Raw genomic sequence first — 9,424 nt, forward strand, 5'->3', positions numbered from 1 at the left:
TCTCACCTCTGAACTCAACAAGATCTGCATCTGGCTCTCTGACAACAAACTTTCATTACACCTGGGTAAAACTGAATCCATCCTCTTTGGGTCCAGTCCTAACCTTAGCAAGGCAGAGAGTTTCACGATCAAAGTGGGTGATGATGTCATCAAAAGAAAGGATGAAATTACCTACCTGGGCTCCATCTTGGAGGCAAACCTCTCTGGTAACAAAAACGCCGAAAAAGTGATCAAAAATGTCAACCAAACAACACGCTATTTGTGGAGGATTGATCGCCTAGTCAGTAAGAATACTCTGAAGAGGCTTATGTTTGTAAACCTGGTTTTCAATTTCTTGCTGCAGCCTAGTAGGTTGTTGAATAGCTTCCAAAGCTCTCGTGGTTTGCTTTTATTTTCCTCAATTTTGTCATCGAGGAAGCTTTTTTCTGCTAATTCGAGCATGCCATTAACCTGTTGTTTCTTAGCTTGTTGGGCGGTGAAACCGCCCCTATAAGTGAGATTTGGAAAAATGTACATTTTCCTGCGCTGTGATCTGGGCCCAGGAAATTTGTACAATTATCCTGCGCTGTGATTGGCCAATCACAGTCTATTCAGGACTGTGATTGGCCAGTGTCACATGACACATGTGCATAGCCCTATATAAGAGACCATAACTTGAAAAAAAACAAAAATTGGTTTTTTTCAAGTTATGGTTTCGTCCATCATAAAGAGTGTTTCAATAAATGTATTTATCTTTTGTACATGATTGGTTGACTCCATTCAGTATTGTGATTAGCTAGCAAGACACCGCCCACTTCACACAGGGTGTGATTTTGTCTTTCTTTTTCAAGTTTAGCTACGTGGGATTCGAGACCCTTGTTAAAACACCTGGCGAGTTTGATCCTACCTTTATGAAGCTCAGAACACTTTTTGTTTCTGACCTTCATGGCAGTAAGGATGTCCGAATTCATCCATGGTACCGGGCGGGTTTTGACCCTGATGGTTTTCATGGGAGCCACACTGTCCAAAATTTGAATGAATTTGGTTTTTAAACCAAGCCAAGATTCGTCTACCTGTGTGCTGTTTAGTACGTCGGACCAGTCCAGTTCCTCTAGCCTGTGATCTAAGTCCTCACTCTTATAGTTTTTGAGGTCTCTGATCGTGACTGATTTGTGGTAACCGGTCTTAGGTTTACGTTTCTTTCTGGTGCAGAAGATCATGTTATGATCAGATATGCCACAGGTAGAAACACCACTATTGAGGATTTTGTCCTTGTCCGTTGTTAGAATGAGATCTATGGTAGTTTGAGTGGAAACACACAGCCTTGTGGGCTGGGTGATCAGCTGGTGGAGTGAGTGCCGATGACAAAACCCCTTGAATGACTTATACACTGACGATTCCTTACGGAGCATGTCTGTGTTAAAGTCACCAAGAAGTATCGTCTCCGCACACTCCACCTTAGCTAAACACTCCTCAAGTCTTTCATAGAAATCAGTCTGGTTAGGAGGTCTGTATATGGTACCGACTAGCACAGGCTTGGCATTTTTAAAAATGATCTCGACCCACACAGCTTCAATGGCTGCATCCTTCAGGTCTTCGCGAAGGATGCGGTGTTGTGGTGTTAGCGTCCATCAAAGCATCTGTTCCGTCGTAGGCAACCAGCTGTGGGGGTTGTGGGGGGAGGGGTGGGGGTTGGGGGGGACCCTGCACGGTCTCTGCTCGGACGCTGGCCCTGGAAGGAACCATGGTTGAAAACGGTGCTTCAGGGCCTCTGCTCCGGTAGAAACAGCTAGGTGACTCCTTGGTTCCGCGTCCTCAGCTACGCTGCGTCTCCCGGTTGATCGCCGTGGTACGTCGGTGCAAGCGTCCTCGTCGACGGCTGCGGTGGAATCAACGTGGGTGTTTCGGTTGATCATCGGGGTTGATTCGCCTAGTTGAGTTGGCGGGGAGCCATCGGTGTTGTCGACATAGCTAGCGCTGGCTAATTAATTTAGGCAACAGACAATATGAATAACATTAATAACAAACTAGATTCAATGATCTTAGTTCCATAGGCCACATAACATATGGTTTTGTGTTATACAAAGATTCAAATAATTCTGTGATGGCTTATAGCATACAAAAATGATGTCATAGTTAAGTTTGTTACTTAGAAGAATATATATAATTATAATTAATGTATTTATTCCATAAATATTTTTCATCACAGTAGGGTTAGTGGAGAGGGGGGTTTACCATCAACTTTCACCAGTAAAACAAATTAAAAAAAAAGAATCAGCAATGAGCTCAATATAAATATGATATATAATATATCGGTATCGGATCGGTATCGGCAGATATGACCCAGCAAATAATCGGTATCGGTATCGGTATCCAAAAAACAATATCGTGCATCTCTAATTACCTACCTAGGCTCCATCTTGGAGGCAAACCTCACTGGTAACAAAAACGCTGAAAAAGTGATAAAAAATGTCAACCAAACAACACGCTATTTGTGGAGGATTGATCGTCTAGTCAGTAAGAATACTCTGAAGATTCTTGCAGGGGCCCTCATTCAAGGTCATTATGATTATGCATGCACTTCATGGTATCACAACACCTCCAAGGCCTTAAAAACAAGGCTCCAAACATCCCAAAACAAACTTGTAAGGCTACTTCTTGGCCTCAATCACAAAACCCATCTAACCCCTGCTCATTTTGCTAGGATTGGATGGCTTAGGGTTGAGGACAGAGTACAGCAACTTGCTATGGGCCTGGTCTTCAAGATACACCACAACATTGGGATCCCCCTGTATTTGTCAAAATACTTCCAAAATGTTAACGAAGTCCATGATCATAACACCAGAGGCAGCTCCACAAATCATGTTCAACCCAGATTTGGCTCAACTAAGGGAATGAACTCGTTCTCATGCTATTCATCAAACATGTGGAATGCCCTACCAAAAGGAGTAAAGGAGTGTAAAACCCTACTCACTTTCAAAACTGCCCTAAAGATACACCTTCAGGAGGCTGCAATTCGAAAATGGCCCCTGTCTAAGTCTTAACCTACCCCCCCTACCCCCCCCCCCTCTTTCATTTTCTTCTTTTGTATATATTTTTTTCTCTCTTCATACCAGTAACCTGAAAGCTGATTGTATGACATTCTGTATAGTAGTGTGTATATCTGTCTGTCTCCTATATGTCATCATGATTTGTGTGCATGGGTTTCTCATCTTAAAAAAGCGTAATGCTTAACTGAGTCTTCCAGTTTAGTAGACCTTGTATTGTGAATTTGTACTTCCATGTACTGTGATTCTCATGTCTTACTAAATAAAAGTACACCAAACACGACTCACTCGCCCAGGTGGTGTCAATAATAGGCTACTAATCACCGTAATCGTAACAAAATTCAGAATCACAGCGCTGCCTGTTTCAGATTCCGCACGTTAAAGTATATTAATTCATTTGTTCGTCTATTTATTAACTGCTACTGCAGTCCCTGCGGTACATGAAAACTCCTGTTACAGTCCAGGATCACCTTCAACCTGGTGTTTGCACTTTCTCCATTTACGGTCCGTACATCTATATAAACATTCAGATTTCAAATATAAAGTGCTTACCCCATGGCCACGGATGTTACAATTATGCACGGGACTCTCAAAAGTACCCATATATTCTGTATTGTTCAATGAAAAGCATTTTAATCCGATCAGTGGCCATTTTCTCATAAAGTATTGGAGTGCAGTACACCTACCAACCGATAGGGTCACTCAGTTGAAAGCATATGGAGAAAATGGCCACCGATCAGATTAAAATGCTTTTTATTGAACAATACGGATGATACAGGTACTTCTGAGAGCCCGTATATACATGTAACATCCGTGGCCATGGGATAAGCACTTTATATTTGAAATATGAACGTTTATGTAGATGTACGGGCCATAAATGGAGAAAGTGCAAACACCAGGTTGAAGTTCATCCATGACGGTCGTGACAGTCGACCGTCGTGTATCCATGGCTATTACTCCCTCTAACATTTCCCATGTTTTTAGTTTATTGAAATAATGTCATGCACATTTTCCAGTGCATAGCCTACTGCAGGCCTTGTTGACTAGATTTAGAAGAGATTTTGAAGCTCTTGCTCCTGAAATGATCGATTATTTTTATGGGGAAAAGCCATCATTTAACATGCAAGTCAATGGGTGAGAAGCAGAGATTGCCAGGCGCAAATGGTAGTGTAGGTAATTAATGTATTTGTGCAAGATGACCATGCTACTGTATATAAAATGTGTATATTACTCGTTCATCATGGTTCATGTTCAAATTGCTCAATCCAAAATATAATGCTGTAGGCCTAAGTGTTAGGCTGTATTTATGCACCTGCTTGTAATTAATGCTTAAACATAATTATGACCGGTATCTTTTATCAGATGTCTGATAAATTTGAATCATTCCGGACATTGGGACCAGCAGATTACAATCCTATAGCGCGACCCCTGGTATAGATCACATTGCTTAGCAGAGTTCAGTGATGCAAATGCATGTCAAGTTGATCAACAGATTGTATTATTCTCCAATGCAATAACAGTACTGAAATGAAGGCTATAAGGGCAATAATAACTTTTCACAGTAACGCATTACCTTTTGGTGTAAGTAACTAGTAAAGTAACTGAGTTACTTTTAAATGAAGTAACTAGTAATGGTAACTAGTTACTGGTTTTGAATAACTAGCACAACACTGCTTATGAGGAGACTGGACAGGGTGTCCTTGGCTGTTCCCCTCTGCTCTCTTGCTGTTATAAAGTTCCAGTAAAAAAATACATCTGTGACAAGCGGGAAAAGTGGGCATGGCTGTTTTTTCTGCTAAGGAGTGGTTTTGGTGCAGAACAAATACTTGCAACCGATTCAGACTCATGAAAAACACCTAGTTTTACCCATCGCAAAACTAAGGCCTGGATAAGGTTGTGGATCCCACCTTTCAGCAGCTGTCACGGGTTCCCGTACAGAAGTCGACGTTTAACTATTTGAAATGTGTTAGTAGAAACTTTTACATTTGAGCATGGCATTAAAAGTGACATGCTCTGAGGTCTCTGCAGCCCTGACAACATCAGCTCTGCTCTGTGGTTTTACATCTTTTATTCTGAGAGGAAATTGTTGTAGTTTCACATGCGTAGGCTGTACTGACAGATGCTAGAAGTGACCAGACCACAGTTTTACACACACACACACACACACACACACACACACACACACACACACACACACACACACACACACACACACACACACACACACACACAGCATATAGCAGCCCGCCTCACTCTGTGGCTCTCAAACTCTTCTCATGCAACTTGCTTCCTCCACTTGAAAACTGACACATTTGCCAATATAGCATCACAATCAGTTTAACCACTTTAACCCTATATCGTCTATTTGAAAAAAAGCAGATCTTCAATATGTTGTGAGCTTGTCTTGATCTGCTATTTTCAAAGAATATTGAAAAATATTGAACCATGAATACTTTTGAAACACTTTAACAAGACAAATCTTGTATGGGGGGTCCCTGGCACAAAATATGTTTAGATGGTGGGTCCACAGCCAAATGCATGTTAATTTGGAGGTCCTCAACATGAAAAAGTTTGAGAACCACAAGTCTATATACAAAAATTATGAGTTATGACTGACAAAATATCTTATATTGTTGTCTTGAGGTATTGTGATGGCAATATCCTCACTATGCATGCAGAGTACCAACAAATAGCAAACCAGTTGTCCAATTGCCTTCAAACATGACACTTGGCTCTGGCATTTGAACCAAATTACCTTCTAACACTTTAAACCCCTTCAAATAATCACTAAATGTTTGCCACTTCCCCCCAATCTTTTTCGCCTGTAGGCGGCCACTCTCTCTCTACCTCTCTCACCCTGAGTCCCCCCCCTCCCCCCTCTCCCCTCTCAGATGCTGTAGCTGGCCCTGTCACAGACAGACATACTGTATATTATACCACACACACACACACACACACACACACACACACACACACACACACACACACACACACACACACACACACACACACACACACACACACACACACACACACACACACACACAGACACACACACAGACAGAGAGAGCAACATATTATGGGGGAGGGGTCACAAAATGGGTTAATGTCATAAAAACACATGGTTATGACACTACAGAACCATGACAGATGTCTATGTTAAAATAAGTGTTTAATAGCTAGCTATATTGTGATAGTAATCATTGCTATACAGTATTAGTATTTGTTCAGTAAAAAGGAATCTCCCTGTTTGTCCAGCTCTTTGATAAACAGAAAATACATTTTCAGGTCAGGATAACAATTACAGCCAATCAGGAGAGAGAACTCATGCAGCATACAGGACCAAAAAGAAAGTGAAATAGGGGATGAAACAAAAGGTCTGGCACCGTTATTGTGAAGCATCATAATTCAGCACATAATATATTTAGAATAACTTTGTTTTGATAAATAACATTTAACATTCAAAACAAATTCTCTTTTTTGCTTTTCAGAAAGAACACATTGCTGCTACACAACATACTATGACCAATATGCAGTAGATTACACTCAGAGGTGATGGGCACAGTGTCTTGGTTTGGGTGCTTTTACGTAGGCTTAAATTCCAGAAGAGCGCTTTTTTCCAGTTTTATTAATCCCCAAAGGGGAAATTCACATTGTCACACTGTTTTGAATGCTCCCAAAGTTAGTTTAATCATGTAAAGATTTAACTTGAAACAGTCTTAGTGACATATAGGCCTACATGGATTATAAAATTAACTTTGGGAGCAGGGGCGTAGCTACAGGTGGGCATAGGTAGGCCTGAGCCCACCCATTTGTTTTTTGTGCCCACCCAAAATAAATAAATATATTATTATTATTTTTATTTATTTTTTCAAATATTATATTAAGCCATTTTAACTAAAATAACATAACATAATGTGGACAGCAATCTTTGCATTCAAATTCACACTGTTAAACTGCTAAATTGGGCAGTGGGTGTCAATTTCTTACTGATTGGACCTGTCTATTATCTATTCAACCAATAAAAAAATCATTGTGCTGCTAAATCATGTGCAGATAGGCAAAAATATGTATTAATTAATTAAAGAATGGAAAAATTGTGCATTCTACAGAGAGATGGAAAGAGGAACCATAATGAAAATGCGTGCGTGCGTGCGTGCGTGCGTGCGTGCGTGCGTGCGTGCGTGCGTGCGTGCGTGCGTGCGTGCGTGCGTGCGTGCGTGCGTGCGTGCGTGCGTGCGTGTGTCTTTCTGAGAGGTACTATTCTCAGCTGTTCCCAGTAACTTTTCATTATGGTCCAAAGGGTCCTGGTCAGTTCCTCTCTCCATATAAAAAGTTCCAGAAAAGAAAACACGGAGTGTGACTGTCAGGTGTATGCTGAAAGCAATGCTTTTCTGTCAGATAGCAGCATTGAACACAACCTTAAGGCTTGGAGGTTGGTTAGAGTGGGACCCTATGGGGAAACTGGACAGGGTGTCCTGGGCTGTTCCCCTTTGCTCTCTTGCTGATATAAAGCTCCAGTAAAAAAAATACATCTGCGACAAGCAAATGCTTGCAACCGATTCAGACTCATGAAAAACACCTATGTTTTACCCATCGCAAAACTAAGGCCTGGATAAGGTTGTGGATCCCACCTTTCAGCAGCTGTCACAGGTTCCCCTGCAGAAGTCGACGTTTAACTATTTGAAATGTGTTAGTAGAAACTTTTACATTTGAGCATGGCATTAAAAGTGACATGCTCTGAGGTCTCTGCAGCCCTGACAACATCAGCTCTGCTCTGTGGTTTTACATCTTTTATTCTGAGAGGAAATTGTTCTAGTTTCACATGCGTATAGGCTGTACTGACAGATGCTAGGAGTGACCAGACCACAGTTTTACACACACACACACACACACACACACACACACACACACACACACACACACACACACACACACACACACACACACACACACACACACACACACACACACACACACACACACACACACACACACACACACACACACAGACAGACAGACAGACAGACAGACAGACAGACAGACAGACAGACAGACAGACAGACAGACAGACAGACAGACAGACAGACACACAGACACGCACGCACACACGCACACACACACGCACGCACGCACGCGCACACGCACACGCACACGCACACGCACACGCACACGCACAGCATATAGCTGCCCGCCTCACTCTGTGGATCTCAAACTCTTCTCATGCAACTTGCTTCCTCCACTTGAAAACTGCTGTAACAGTGTCATAGTTAACGGGTGTTAACTTGTGTGCAGAAGCTCTGTGAAAGGTTTTTTAATAAGAAAGAAAATGTCAAATGATTGCACTTCCTCTTTCCATCTCTCTGTAGCTTGATTTGGCCTTTGTCCAGAATGACCCGAACCAGAGTACTGTTTGGAAGTATATGTCACATAGGAGAAGCAAAAATGCAGAGAGCGCTGTTTTCTTTCTTCTTCTTTTTTTACTACGGGTTCCCAGATTGCATTGGAGGTGATTCAAATCTATTTGTATTCACACACATGCACACATGCACATAATTATGCACGCATGTTTCACTTTGTTTGTAGGCCTACAATTATAGATTTAAAATATACCATTAAATGGTAAGCCATGTGTTCTGTTGGTGTAATTTTGATCTTGACAGATCAATAAACCTTTAATATTTCAGTTATTAATAGTCTATCGACTAATCTATCTGTATTAAAGGAGCATTTCACCCCTGGAAGAAACTGCAATCACTCAATGGTAATAGTATTTGTAGTAGATAACAGTAGTACAATTTAAAATTTGCACCATATGGCCAGAAAAATAATGAAATCTGTGTGTTTGACTAGGGTTTCACTGGACTGCTGCATTACTACAATGACCATAATGCTTTGGTGCACTGCCCCTCCTTGTGGGGAGGGGAGGTTGCATGTGGGTGTGATCTCCAACAGCAACATACAAACAGCAGGCCAGTGTTGCCATGTCTGCTTATTATAAGCGGCTTCTTTCTAAAATGTAGTTGATATTGGGGCTTGTTTCCAAATGTTTTGATTGCTTTTTAAACCAGTGGTTCTCAAACATGTTCATGTATTTTTCCACAGACCCCCATCTGAAAATGTAATTTGTGCCAGGGAGCCCCTAACAAATATGTGTCAAAAATATTCCACATTTTGCACTTTTTCCCACTCAAGATTTTTTTGTAAATAGCAGATCTACAAGCTCACAATGGGTCGCGAAGCGTTGTGAGCTTGTAGATCGGCAATTTTCAAATATATAATATCCCATATCTAGGTAATGTGCTCTTGGCCTAGTTATCTCATCAAAAACTCATCTTTCTGGAGGCCGAAAGAGGAGCTAGTACCAGTTTCCCTGTAGACAGACGACCCCCCCCCCC

This window comes from Gymnoscopelus braueri (assembly GCF_963280865.1).
Source record: "Gymnoscopelus braueri genome assembly, chromosome: 15".
Lineage (NCBI taxonomy): Eukaryota > Metazoa > Chordata > Actinopteri > Myctophiformes > Myctophidae > Gymnoscopelus > Gymnoscopelus braueri.